The sequence below is a fragment of the Siphateles boraxobius genome, unplaced genomic scaffold (assembly GCF_051911475.1).
Source record: "Siphateles boraxobius isolate OS27281-9 unplaced genomic scaffold, OSU_SipBor_1 63, whole genome shotgun sequence".
Taxonomy (NCBI): Eukaryota; Metazoa; Chordata; class Actinopteri; order Cypriniformes; family Leuciscidae; genus Siphateles; species Siphateles boraxobius.
Genome location: NW_027509190.1, coordinates 3,190,320 through 3,204,326, shown reverse-complemented (window position 1 = coordinate 3,204,326; position 14,007 = coordinate 3,190,320). Strand labels below are relative to the sequence as shown.

The 14,007-nt window shown below is 44.8% G+C and overlaps 1 pseudogene; it reads right to left on the bottom strand.

The window, feature by feature from the left end:
* LOC143719440 (FGGY carbohydrate kinase domain-containing protein-like) overlaps positions 1–13,707 on the bottom strand; it is a 38,457-nt pseudogene extending 24,750 nt beyond the window's left edge.
* Between the last annotated feature and the right edge of the window lie 300 nt (positions 13,708–14,007).

The window sequence follows — 14,007 nt, the reverse complement described above, 5'->3', positions numbered from 1 at the left end:
ACATGGACAAGTGAGATGGACCAAGCGTTAAGACATTTGAAATCCTCTCTGTTAAGGCCTCCCGCCCTCGGCCTTCCTTGCTACAAGCGAGATTTCCACCTGTACGTGCACGAAGGTGGGGGCACAGCCGCAGGAATCCTGGCCCAAGAGCATGGGGGCACTTTTGGTCCAGTAGCTTATTTGTCTAAAACTCTTGATTCAGTGGCTCGGGGACTCCCGGCCTGTTTACGTGCAGTGGCTGCTGCAGCGATCATGGTACAGGATGCTGAAAGGGTTGTTTTATCATATCCACTCACAGTTCACACATCACATTAGGTAGGAGCAATTATGCATAACATTTCTACTCAACACATGACTGCTCAACGTCGTTCAGGCTATGAGGCTATATTATTAGCAACTGCTAATTTAACGTTGAAAGTAACTTCTGTTATTCATGGTCCTACTGTACATCTGCACAGGTTGTTGACAGATGGTGAATTTGAGAGTGACGACCACGACTGCCTTACCAGAATCCAAACTTCGACTGCCTGCAGGCCAGATGTGTCGACATCTTTCCTGGAGGAGGGAGATAATTGGTATATAGACGGATCCTGTTTCAAGCCAAATGACAATTTATACTTGTGTGGATATGCTATTGTCAAATTACCTGATCGTGTAATTGAGGCATATTCATTGCCATATAAATCAGCTCAAGTAGCAGAATTAATTGCTCTAACAAGAGCTTGTCAGTTGGCAAAAGTTCAGTGCATCAATATATACATTGATTCCAAATGCGCGTACGCCGTTGTCCATGATTTTGCTAAATTGTGGGAAGAAAGAAATTTCAAAACCTCCGACGGAAAAACAATTTTGACCATCGAAACCATCGGAACTTGCTGTTATTAAAGTAGCTGGTCATAAAACAGGTTAATCGGATGAGGCTAAGGGAAACAGGTTTGCAGATGAAGTCGCGAAATGGGCTGCTAAAGAAGTAATACTTAGTCCATATGTAAATGAAAAGAGCAACGATGTACCTATGATGAATTTGTCGCTGATTAATGATTTGGACATTAAAGTACTGCAAGCTAACCCTACGCAAGTTGACTTGATTCATTGGGCTGCGAACGAAGTAAAACCAGTTCAAGCTGGTATTCTGAGAGACAAGCAGGGTAGAATCGCTCTACCAGCATCCACCGTTGTAATGCTGTGCAGGCATTATCATGGTGTATCACACGTGTCAAAAGAAAAAGTGATACAAAATTTGAATCAATCATACTGCATAGCAAATGTTCGAAAGAATACTTTGTTGATATTGGATGCTTGCCTGGTGTGTGCACGAACAAACAGACACAAGGCAACCCGCATGAAGCTTTACCGCATCCTGAGGTTCCTTTTTAATATTTACAGATCAATTTTACACACATGCCTCCATGTGGAAATCACAGATATTTGCTCATGATTGTTGATCGATTTTCTAAGTGGCCTGAAGCTTTTACGTGTGGTAAAGAAAACGCTCAGACGGTTGTAAAGGTTCTTGCAAAAGAAATTATACCGCGTTTCAGTATTCCAACCGTTATAGCGAGTGATATTAGAACTCCGTTTGCTTCAAAAGTCACACAATTGTTAGCCAAAGAGTTTAATATTAATTGGCACTTCCACATTCCCTATTCGCCGCAATTATAAGCTAACGTAGAACAGACAAATAAGACGATAAAAGAACGTCTCAATAATGCGTGTCTAGATACAGGCAGAAATTGGGTTGATTTGCTGCCTGCCGTATTGACGGAAATGAGAATGTCCCCATCAGCAACCACAAAAATTTCTCCATTTGAAATTCTGATGGGTAGACCTTTCCCGACCCCTTGGGTCAGAGGTCGCGCTGGCAATCTCTCCACAGGTGACACGGAGGTGATCATCTCGGATTACGTGGATTCCTTAGTTAGAACGTTAAAAGGCATAAATGGTGATGTTTCTCTCTCTCTCCCTCTTCCTTCAGAAAAGCCGACTCATCCTTTCGTTCCAGGACAACAGGTGCTGATAAGGTGTCTGAAGCCCACGTAACTCGGTGAGCCGAACTATTCAGGACCATCCACTGTTATCGCTGTGACGAGGACCGGTGTTCTGACTGACCACCAGCCGCAGTGGGTCCATGCTAGCCGGGTTAAGGCAGCTCCATCCCAGGGGAACGCACAAGCCTATGTGGAAGCACTGACATATTAATGATTTTGAAGGAAATGTTTGATTGAAGAATATTGCATGTATTATTGTACTAGAATGAATATGCTGAGAATGATGTGATATGATAATTCTATTATGTGATAATTATCTTATCAATGGGGCCATTGTTAGAAATATATTTTCTCCCTCAGCATAAATCTATAACATAAGAAGGATTCTTTGTTCAGCCGAAAACTGACACGTTTGCACATTCTTTTCTATGAATTTATACTAACTGGACTTATACTCCTCCCCGTAAGACTTTAATTTAGACATTATGAGCTGAGCGTTTTGTCTCCCTCCGGCGCTGGGGTTGTGAATTGTTTATTCATAATAAAAGACCAATAATTGGGGCACTTCTCGTTTGGACCATTTCATTTCGATTCTAACACACCCTTATAGGCACACCCACCTTGAGGGCAAGGCTTTCCTATGTACTAATGTAGCAAAACAGAGATATTAAAAGATCACATTCAATACACACCTTATTGATGATGCATACTGTGTACAGGCGAGCAGATGAAACGTTCCTCAAGTGTTGTCCCATATAAAACATCTCGGTTACTAACATAACCTCGGTTCCCTGAGATAACGGGAACGAGTATTGTGTCTTTGCTAGATGCTATGGGGGAAAATTCCTTTTTGTCCGATTTGTTGAAGCCTTTTATTCAATAATGCAGTATTACTGCACGGCCATAATAGTGCGGAGATGCACGCACGCTATTGGCTGGGCAGTGGGAACGGCACATGTCTATGGCGAAGTGGCACATCTGCGCGAGCCAATCAGGCTGCGTCCCGCCGAACCGAGCGCAGAGCCGGCCAAAGAGGGCGGGGCATCTGCCTATAGCACAGCTGTCTACGCAATACTCGTTCCCGTAATCTCAGGCCCACTTGCTTGACCGATGCTAAGGCTAGCAAGTGTGCGGTCTTGAGCGAAAGTGCCCTTAATTCGGCCGACTGTAGCGGCTCAAACGGGGGCCCCTTGAGGGCCCTGAAGACTGTAACAGGACTGATAGGTCTCAGGAAGGTGTTGTGAGGGGGCGAGGCAGGTTGAGCATCCTTGCCCACTTCTGGAAGCGAACAATCAAATTGCTTCTACCCAACATCTGGCCGGCCTCAGGAGCATCTAACTTTGCTATGGCCGCCACATAGACGGAGCGTGGAGGGGTACGACACGCGTTCAGCAGCACTTGTAGGAAGGAAAATAGGAGCGGTACATCACATGAAGTAGGGTCTTGGCTCCATGCTGAGCACCATTTGGAGAAGACAGAACACTTAAGTACGTGGACGAGTCTCGTGGATGGGGCTCTGGTCTCAGATATAGTGTTTAGGACACTCTCGTGGATAGCCCACATGGATAGCCCATGGCATTGGCCATGGGGCTGCTGCTAGCAGCTGAATCATCTCGGGAAACCAAGGCTGGGTCCACCAAAGGGGGGCCACCAGACAGACTGTGCATCTCTCCTCTCTGATCCTGTTGATGACCTGAGGGAAGAGCACGACTGAGGGAAAAGCATAAAGGGGAAGACTGGGCTATTTGTGGGCCATGGAATATTGGGCAGTGAGAGTTGTCTTTGGAGGCCAAGAGGTCAACCTCTGCCCTGCCGAAGACACTCCAAATTGTTTGAACCTGGGGCTGGAGGGCCCATTCTCCCGGGGATACATTGAATCAGGGAGCAGACATGCTGTCGCGAGACAATCTGCCAGACACGTGCATCGCTCTCAGCAAGCGCAGGCTGTGTTGTGCCCAAAAGAGCAGACGTCTGGCTACCCTGTACAGAGGCTTCTACCTGAGTCCAACCCTGGTGGTTTATGTAGGATACTATCGCCATGTTGTCCGACCGGATTAAGACGCGATGTCCATTTAGGTCTGGTAGGTAGGTTTTGATGGCGTGCGCCGAACGATCAGGCTCTTGGTCGCCGGAGAGTGCCGAAGCTTCACTCATGTGGAATAAATGAAGGGCAGTTGATCATTACTGAAGTAGAAAAATTTCTGAAATCCCATGGCAAAATGAGCAGCTGTATAGGCAGAAGCCCCGCCTCTTTGGCGGGCTCTGCGCACGGTTCGGCGGGACACCCCCCCCCCAGCCCCGGATGGGCTCGCGCAGACATGCCAGTTGGCCATAGGTTTGTGCAGTTCCCACTTGCCTAGCCAAAAGCATGCGTGCATCTCCGCACTATTATGGCTGTGCAGTAGCACTGCGTTATTGAAAAAAGGCTTCAATAAATCATTTAAGTTTTCAAAACTAAGTTTTCCCCCATAGCGTCTAGCAAAGACGCAATACGAGTAAACGTTTAGGAAGGAAACCAATATAGAGGAAATTCTTAAACATTTAGTATTGTGTTAACATTCTGTGCTCATCTGCATCATCAATAAGCTGTACACTAAATTACACTTTTAATGTCACTGTTTTAGTATGTTAAGGGGCTTGAAGTGTTTTGAGTGTGTTTTTCCATTCCACTGCGCTACATCTTGCATTTTTAACCACAAAAATGTGTTCTGTGTGAATGGTCTCTTAGACTGGTTTGTTTTGCAATTATGCTTTCAGTATTGAATAAAATCTAAATGTATTTTGTCCAGTGCATTCTGGGATTTCCTTCCATATTAAAGATAGATGTGATTGACTCACCAGTCGTCCCGTGGCGCTCTGACCTCCCCCATTAAGCCACAGTCCCGGCAGCATGGCGGACAGATATGGGCGCCAGACCCCAGGGACGAACAGCGGCTGTGTGCTCACCTGAGAGATACAGACACACGCTGACATCAACAGTCACATGCTTTGAACACAAACAAGTACAGGAACTGAAGCTCACAGCCATGTGACATGAGGACGTCCCACATATGACAGCCAAACGGGACGTGACTGGTTGCTCTTCACAGGGCAGCTGGTGTCCCCTCACATCGGCCCCGATGACCTCTACAACAAGACAATAAAATTACAGAAAATATAACTGACACTGCTACATAAATTTAAACTCACAGATCTTACGATAATTACCCAGCTAATTAATCACAGTACAGTAACACAATTGTTTTTGCATTGCAATATGCAAATGAGTCACTATCTAATTAAATATGCACTCATATGCATATATTTCCTGTCCAGAAACCAGATTCTTCATTTTTATTTGATTTTGTTGACATATTACTGTTTTTTTCCAGCAGGGATTTTGGATTTTTCTTTTTATCACTCTATAAATCAGAAAAGACTGTCAACAGACAGAAACAAATACATTTTCATCATGTTTTTAGCAGTTGTATAAAAATGTTGCATAAATGTGGTGAATGATATATGAACAAACTTTCATATAGATATAGATTTCATATAAACTAAAATTTTGGCGTGTGTGAAGCTGCTGAATTGGAGATTTCGGACTCAAGTTCACCGTCTTTAAGGATTAAAATTTACAGACACTAATAGATAAAGTGAAATAAAATAAGCACTTGTTTTCTTTCCACTAGTTTGAAAGAAGACAAGCTATGGAAGCAGTTAGAGCTCAAAACTGACAAGTGGATGAAAAAACCCTGGTTTTGCCTGTAAAATCTTGCACTAGTTTACATGTTTTGCCTGTTTATTTATTGCTATATATCATCTGAAGGTTTAGATTAAGCAGGTCAGGACAGTTATTACAGGAACACTGTGATGAAACCAAGAAGAGGCTGACTAAACATCAGGGCCATATTAGGAGCACACAAACACTGCAATGCTCCTCCTGTGTCAACAGGATTTAAAAAGCCCCAATTATGCTTTTTAGTGTATTTCCTTTAATGTAGTGTGTAATAAATATGTTTGCGAATGTGAAAGATCTGCAGTTCTCTTACAAGAGGTTCTCTCGTATTGCGTAAGCTAGCTTACGCTACGGGGAAAGTCATCTTTGCTCGAGATATTGAAGCCAAAAATTATCCTTAATTTTGTATTTATTGTCAACGTAGTGCAGCAGCCAGCAGACTTAGAGCAGGCCATCTTGCGTGCTCATTGGCTGCCCTGCGGCAACTGCTGCAGCCTACCACTGAGCCTCGCGCGTGACGTCACGTCCAATGAGGGCGCTTTGCGCCCTTATGCGTCATAGCCCGCCAAAATGGGGGTGGCTTAGCGTATAAAAGCCAGGCTCGTTTGCTGCATCACTGATTTCATCATCTTCAGCGAAGCTCTCCGCATCGCGGAGTCAGTCAGAGATAGAACTGTTATCTCACAGAGCTGTGCTTCTCAGCCATCTGGAAAGCTTGGGTCTCATGGTCAACTGGACCAAGAGGTCATTACTGCCCACTAGTCAGTCAGGTTTCCTTCCTAGGAATAGAACTGGACTCTGTGGCTATGACGGCCCGCTTATCGACACAGCACGCCCGCCGTGTTCGACAGCTAGCCGCGTCTTTCCAGGAGGGCAGCATTACACCTCTGAAGACATTCCAGAAGATGCTAGGCTGTATGGCATCAGCTGCGGCTGTGCTTCAGCTGGGCCTCCTGCGCATCCGCCCGCTAAAACGCTGGCTGAACACCCAAGTGATAGTTCATACAGGACCACCATGTACTGGTCCGCTCGGACAACATGTCTGTGGTGTCCTACATAAACCGTCAGGGCGGCGTCAGATCCAGAAACCACTGCCATCTGACGGAACGCCTTCTTATATGGTCTCAGGGCCGCCTGCGCTCGCTGAGAGCCACGCATGTGCCAAGCCACTTGAACGACGATCCAGACAAACTGTCCAGGAACTACGTTCCCCAAGGGGAATGGTCCCTGCATCCCCAAACAGTCCAGTTACTGTGGCGCCTCTTCGACAAAGCGAAAGTCGACCTGTTTGGGTCAAAAGACAACACTCATTGCCCGCTGTTCTTTTCAAAGAACGAGGATGCGTTGGCCTAAATCTGGCCCAGCCTCCCACTTTATGCTTTCCCTCCGGTCTCTCTGTTACCACAGGTAATCAAGAGAATCAGGGAAACGCGCCACTCGGTGCTCCTTATAGCCCAGAATCAAACCTGGTTCCCGGAGCTTATGCGGCTGCCCCAAACAGCCCCTTGGCCGATTCCGGTGAGGAGAGATCTCCTCTCTCAAGCCCGCGGCTCAATCTGGCATCCCCATCCAGAGCGCTGGTCTCTGCACGTATGGTTAATCAACGGATACCCGTTGTACTGCCAGAAGGAGTGATGAACACGATTACGCAAGCCAGAGCTCCCTCTACGAGGCGACTTTACGCGTCTAAATGGTCGTGTTCTCCAAATGGTGTGCTGATAGAGATCTAGACCCACGAATGTGTGGGGTCACGGGGTTGCTTAGCTTCCTTCAAGAGAAGTTGGATAAGGGCAGGTCCCCACCCACGCTTAAAGTCTATGTGGCGGCCGTCGCAGCGTTCACTGAGTCGACGCGTGGCCAGTCAATAGGAAGGAACGAGCTCGTCATTCGCTTCCTTATAGGAGCTAGACGGATGAATCCCCCGCGACCCTCGTCGGTTCCCATGTGGGATCTTTCACTGGTCCTAGAAACCCTGAAAGCTTTCCCCTTAGAACCATTAAACTCCGTGGACCTAAAGTACCTCTCGCTCAAACCCGTTTTTCTGACAGCTCTGTCATCAGTTAAACGTGTGGGGGATTTACACGCGCTATCTGTTAGCGCAGCGTGTCTTAAGTTCAGGCCAAATGACTCTAAAGTCATCCCCAAGCCAAGACATGGTTATGTCCTTAAAGTGTTGGGCACCGCCTTCAGAGCGCAGGTCATTTCTCTTTCGGCTCTGCCAGCATCCGATAGTGAGGGTGATGTGGATCTCCTCTGCCCCGTCAGGGCACTGAGGGTTTACATTACGCGCTCCGCCTCTTTCAGGCGTTCGGAACAGCTCTTTGTCTCGTTCGGTGGGCGCACCAGGGGTCTCCCCGCCGCTAAACAGAGCCTGTCCAGATGGATAGTGGAAGCTATCACATCTGCTTATAAGTCTAAAGGTCTGCAATGCCCCTTGGGCATCAGGGCGCATTCCACCAGAGGCGTGGCCTCGTCGTGGGCTTGGTCCAGCGGAATTTCCATTCATGACATTTGTGAGGCGGCAGGCTGGGCCTCTCCCTCCACATTTGTTAGGTTTTATAACCTGGAAGTTCCCGCCTTGCAGGCTAAACTTCTGTCAGTGTGAGCAGTGTGTTTGTCCTGCCCAGATGATCATGCGCAGACTTCTCTCACGCGACGTTCGCCTTCCTGGTTGAGCTGCACTATATAGTGAATAGTTATATGGACCGGCGACGCCGCTCTGTATACCCTGTATGTGCTTATAACATGTGCTGGCCCGCATTGCTGGCCACCTGTTTCCCACTTATCTATGTTCCCCGGGAATCCCTGGGACTCATGAAGTGGAGGCTGGGCGCACGGCCTTGACAATGGGTTCCCGTAGTGTAAGCTAGCTTACGCAATACGAGAGAACCTCTCGTAAGAGAACGATAGCCGGTTACTAACGTAACCTCGGTTCTCTCTAGAAGAGGGAACGAGTATTGCGTAACCTGACTGTGCAGTCGCCACGAGCGTTTTTCGCTTCAGCTGCTGAAACCAGGACACAGCCAACGAGCCTGGCTTTTATACGCTAAGCCACCCCCCACACAAGATGGCCTGCTCTAAGTCTGCTGGCTGCTGTACTGCGTTGACAATAAATACAATATTAAGGATAATTTTTGGCTTCAATATCTCGAGCAAAGATGACTTTAGCTTAGCTTACGCTAGCTTACGCAATACTCGTTCCCTCTTCTAGAGAGAACCGAGGTAACGTTAGTAACCGAGTATCGTTTCAATGATCAAAGTTCCGATAAATAGATTTTTTGTCTCCAAAAAGAAAGCGATTCTGAACTGAAATGAGTCAACCTGTAATTCCAGTCTCACTTCCTGATATGGTAAAACCCACGGTATTGTTAATGTTCGCATCCCAGTGTATATCAAGAGCTGAGATTCAGATATGATAATGAGGGTTTGGTTTCAGACCAATCACAGCAGACTGGGCCATCTGACCAATCAGAGCAGAGCAGCTCTCAGAGAGGCGGGGTTTCGAGAGACTGAATCCTTGATCGAAGCATTTCAGACACAGAGAGAAAAAAGCTGATGCTGCAGTGGATATTATGAGGAAATTAAAGTGTTCCTGCTTGTTCTTGTTGTTTACAGTAGAGGTCGACCGATAGTGGATTTTACAGATACAGATATTTAGGTTTGACCGTACATGCCGATAACCGATTATTCAACCAATATTTTTTTAAATGGATACTGGATTAAAAACAAACATAACACTCCAGTAAAACAGTGCTGAACTGAAATGTGCTAAATTAAATAAATATATAAATATGAATATATTAAAATGAGAAGTTCTACATAACTAACTATACAGAAATAAATTTAGACATTAAAATATTGCAGATATGTGTTTCTTTAGCTATTACCTAGAAACATAGCCTATATAAATTTCATACGTAACACTTTGGAAGTCCCATTTGTTAACAAGGATGTATTAGCTAGCTTTCATGAACTATATGCATTATGCAATATATGTTTTACTGCATGTATTAATATTTGAGCAATACAATTGTACCTTGATCATTCATATTAGTTCATAGTACATTAACTAAGGTAATAACAGATAAAATAAAAATTAAAACTCAATTTAAAATGTATTAGTAAATGTTGAAATTAACAAACTAACAATGAATAATACTTATACAACATTTATTAACCTAAGTTAATGCTAAAAAATGTAATCTTATTGTAAAGTGTTACCATTTCATATAAATCCAAAGAGTCATGCTTAAAGATGGCCATATTTTAAATATCTGCAAAGGCCAGAGCATTAAAATTACATAAATGTAGACCTATATTACATGTATAGTCTCTTTGCTTCTATTTTAGAACACATGATGATTGTTTAATCAAAATAACAATATGTGTTGTAGTGATAAAAATATAAAGACCTGATCTATTTAGGAGTGAAGCGGGTTGTCGAAGGTCACACACTCAAACAGAAGTGGAGTGACACCGTATTTAACGCAGTGTAAATGCATTCATTATGGCCTTGGTTACACTGTCAGTGAAATGAGACCAAATTCAGATTTTTTGCTCATATGTGACACAGATCGGATGTGTTATATGACTGTGTAAACAGGGAAAAAACGCATGCATTCGGATATTTCGAGATCTGTTTCAGGCCTCGTTCATATGTGGAAATAAATCAGATATAAATCATATATGTGCCAATGCGACTGTCATGTAAAAGGCAGGATTTTCTGAGGCATTACGTCTCCGCGGTTTAATGACGAGAGACAACCCCGACACGCATCTGCGAAGGGACGGATGGTGTCGTCATAGGAGAGGAATGTGGACACACGATGACACAACATATCAAAAGTTGGCTAGCTCATCCTAACATTTCGGACCCACTGCTTTTCGTTAAAGCCCGCCACAATCTCATGAAAGTGCATATCTATACCACAAATTTTATTTCTCGTGCCATTTACACCAAAAATAGTTTTTGAGTGCATATGATATAAATGAATGAGGCATTTATATAGCGCTTCCAAACAATGGTAATTTCAAAAATATGTTCTTTATGGTGTGTAATACGCACGCACTCCACACCCCTAATCCTACCCAAGGGGATTACAGTGCGTATTATGCACGCAAAACTATTTTTGACGTATAAATGGCGCGAGAAATAAAATTAGTTACGCACTTTCATGAGATCGTGTTGTATGTTCCCAGCAGTCCCGAGATCTCTCGCACACAATAACTGAAGCACATGCGCTGCTGCAATGATGGCCCTTTTCGTCGTCCTCCGCCTCACAGTCATGCTGATGTTTGGCGAACTTTGCATATATCGCAGAGCTAGCATCAAGCATATTTCGCATTCGTCCATCTGTGCAAGAACCAACTTTAAGCATGCGCGATGTTTCAGATAGTATGTCAAATCGGAAATGGGTCACAATTGAAAAAGACGTGTAAACGGACAGTCAAATAAATTGGATATAGGCAACAAATCAGAATTGGGCATCAAGACCTGCAGTGTAAACGAGGCCATGACACAGTTTTCTCTTCATTTCAAAGAGACGTGGATGAGCGAGCGCTGCATTAGCACTCAGCTGGTGTGGCGTATCATACCTAACCCTCCTGCGTGTGCGTCTATGAGTGAAGCGGCCACAGCCGTTCCCGGTCTCAGGCCCAGATCTGCAGCCGCCTCTGCGGTCAGTCCTCGTCCTACAGGAGTCCCAGGAATACAAGTCTGCTCACCTGCACACACACACACACACACACACACACACACACACACACACACACACACACACACACACACACACACACACACACACACACACACACACACACACTATCAGTCAACACGACCGGCTGAACACACACAGACACCTGAGCTTTACTCTCTCCCACCGATTTTACAATAGCAGTTTTCCATCAGGTCCTCCAAGCCGATGGCGCTCCAGAAGGTGTCGTCCCAGCCTTCAGACGGAGAATACGTCCACTTACAGACAAGAGTACAGAGAGACCTGCATCAGGAGAGCAAGACATGCTGTGTATCACTGCTTGAGCACCTGGCCCTTTGCCCCTTGGTGCCCAAAGAGCCCTTTTGTCAAGGCAAAATTTCCTATCCTTTTTTTGTAATTAAAGGCCCTTTTGTGGATGCCTGCCCAATCTAACTATTAGTAAAATTAATGAATAATAATTTAGCCGTAAATAAAATGACCCACATGATGACCTTTCACCTGACGAACTCACCCGGATGACACGCCGCACGCGCATTTTTTAATATCGCGCGCACTACCAGAGGATATCTGCAACTCCTCGGCTGCTGGTGTATCATTCTCAGCAAAGTGATTTTGAGGTTTGTTTACTTATTATTGTTATTATTTTACTAGAACGACGTGAAGAGATGTTGTTTATATTGCTGTGTGTAGCCTGCATAAGTAACGTTAGCTTGCTGTTTGAGGGAGAAAAGTTTTAAGAGTGTCGAGGGGCCCGGTCTTTTTATGTCATTTGACTAAAAACTATTCATACTTTGAACTACTATTATTATTATTACAGTATTTATTTAAAAAATGTCGAGAACCTTAAAAATAATTATCACATTACTGGTAAGGCTTACCATATTTATATTTAAGGCTTTTCTTATTTTTTTCTACCTGCAGGTCTTGGTGTGCAGCAGCTTCTGTGAGCATCTCCCTCACAGCAAAGGCAGCAAACTCACTTAAGGACTTCAGTAAGAATTTACCAGAACAGGCATATCTATATATTTATATCGCTGTGGGCCTCTAGTCAGTCAACGTAGTGTGATTGCGTAGATCTACGTCACACTATTGGCTCACTATTGGCCGACGCTCGACACAAGCAAGAGCACCCTCAGTTGATACTGTAATAATACATTGTATTTGGATAACAGATTTTGGCCCGAACCCAGAGTAATCCCAGGTTTGGGATAGGACAACTAAGTGAGGAGATGGGGTGGTGGATGGACGCTGGAAAACTGTCATATAACAGCGGTAAAAGCTACTGTATGTATACCTCCTTATGTTAATTGAGTTGCCTGGATGACTCCCATGACAATTACTAGGTTAATTATCTGAAAGTGCTTCTCCCGAACTTTGTTAATAAAACATCATTTCACGAGTTCACACTTGCATATAGGGGTGTGACAGTTATTATATAACCGTGAGACCGACGGTTATAGTTAAACACCGTCATTAGAGCTCTATAACCGCCAAAACCGTGTTATTTAAATAATTTTTACAAACATGTCTTGTTTGTAATGTAATGTTTGTAATTCAGAATGTTTAAATACTAATATCAGCTTACGAGGGAAACGGAGGCGGAGTTAAGTGATGCTTGGCCGGAGACTGCTACAGGAGATGATTCGAGAGAGGTCTGTGCCACTTTACCGATCAGAGCGCGCGCTGACACGGAGTAAAGCCTTGTTTATACTCGACGCGTCCGCACGAGCGCGAAGATGCGCGCGGCAAAAATGACGCGTCAGGTATGCAAGATCGGTAAAGCCTTGTTTATACTCGACGCGTCCGCACGAGCGCGAGTCTCGGCTGACTGCGTGCGCACCTCTCCAAACAGACGAGGCGTTTATACTTGACGCGCTCGCCGTTGTGCTATTCTGTGAAACGACAGGGGGCGACTTGGAGTAATTCTCCTCTAAACCACCAGGAATCAGCAGTGAAGAAGTAGCTTGCCGGTTATTAATTGCTGAAATTCATATAAAAAGAGTAATAAATGCAGTAGGTTTATTGTACTTTCACTGCATGTAAACTAGTTAAACAACTGAAGCCTTATTGAAGAGTGTTTAAACCTTAATTTCATCAGCAGGACTTACTTCTGCTATTGTAGGCTTATTTTGTAAATGTAAGCAGTTACTTTAGACAAGTGCAAACTGGGTGCTTAATGCAAATGTGTTCCTATTCACAAAATGCAAATGTCTCTGTGTATAGCAGGATCATAAACATGCTGGTACAGACGTACCAGTTCGGCCAGATTCGGCTCAAAGTCGTTCATCTTCGGATGCGGCGCCGAGCGAGATTTTACAAAAAGTGCCGTGCACACCGCCAGGCGAAATGGGGTCTTGCGCACCCAAACGCACACTATTGGCTCACTATTGGCCGACGCTCGACACAAGCAAGAGCACCCTCAGTTGATACTGTAATAATACATTGTATTTGGATAACAGATTTTGGCCCGAACCCAGAGTAATCCCAGGTTTGGGATAGGACAACTAAGTGAGGAGATGGGGTGGTGGATGGACGCTGGAAAACTGTCATATAACAGCGGTAAAAGCTACTGTATGTATACCTCCTT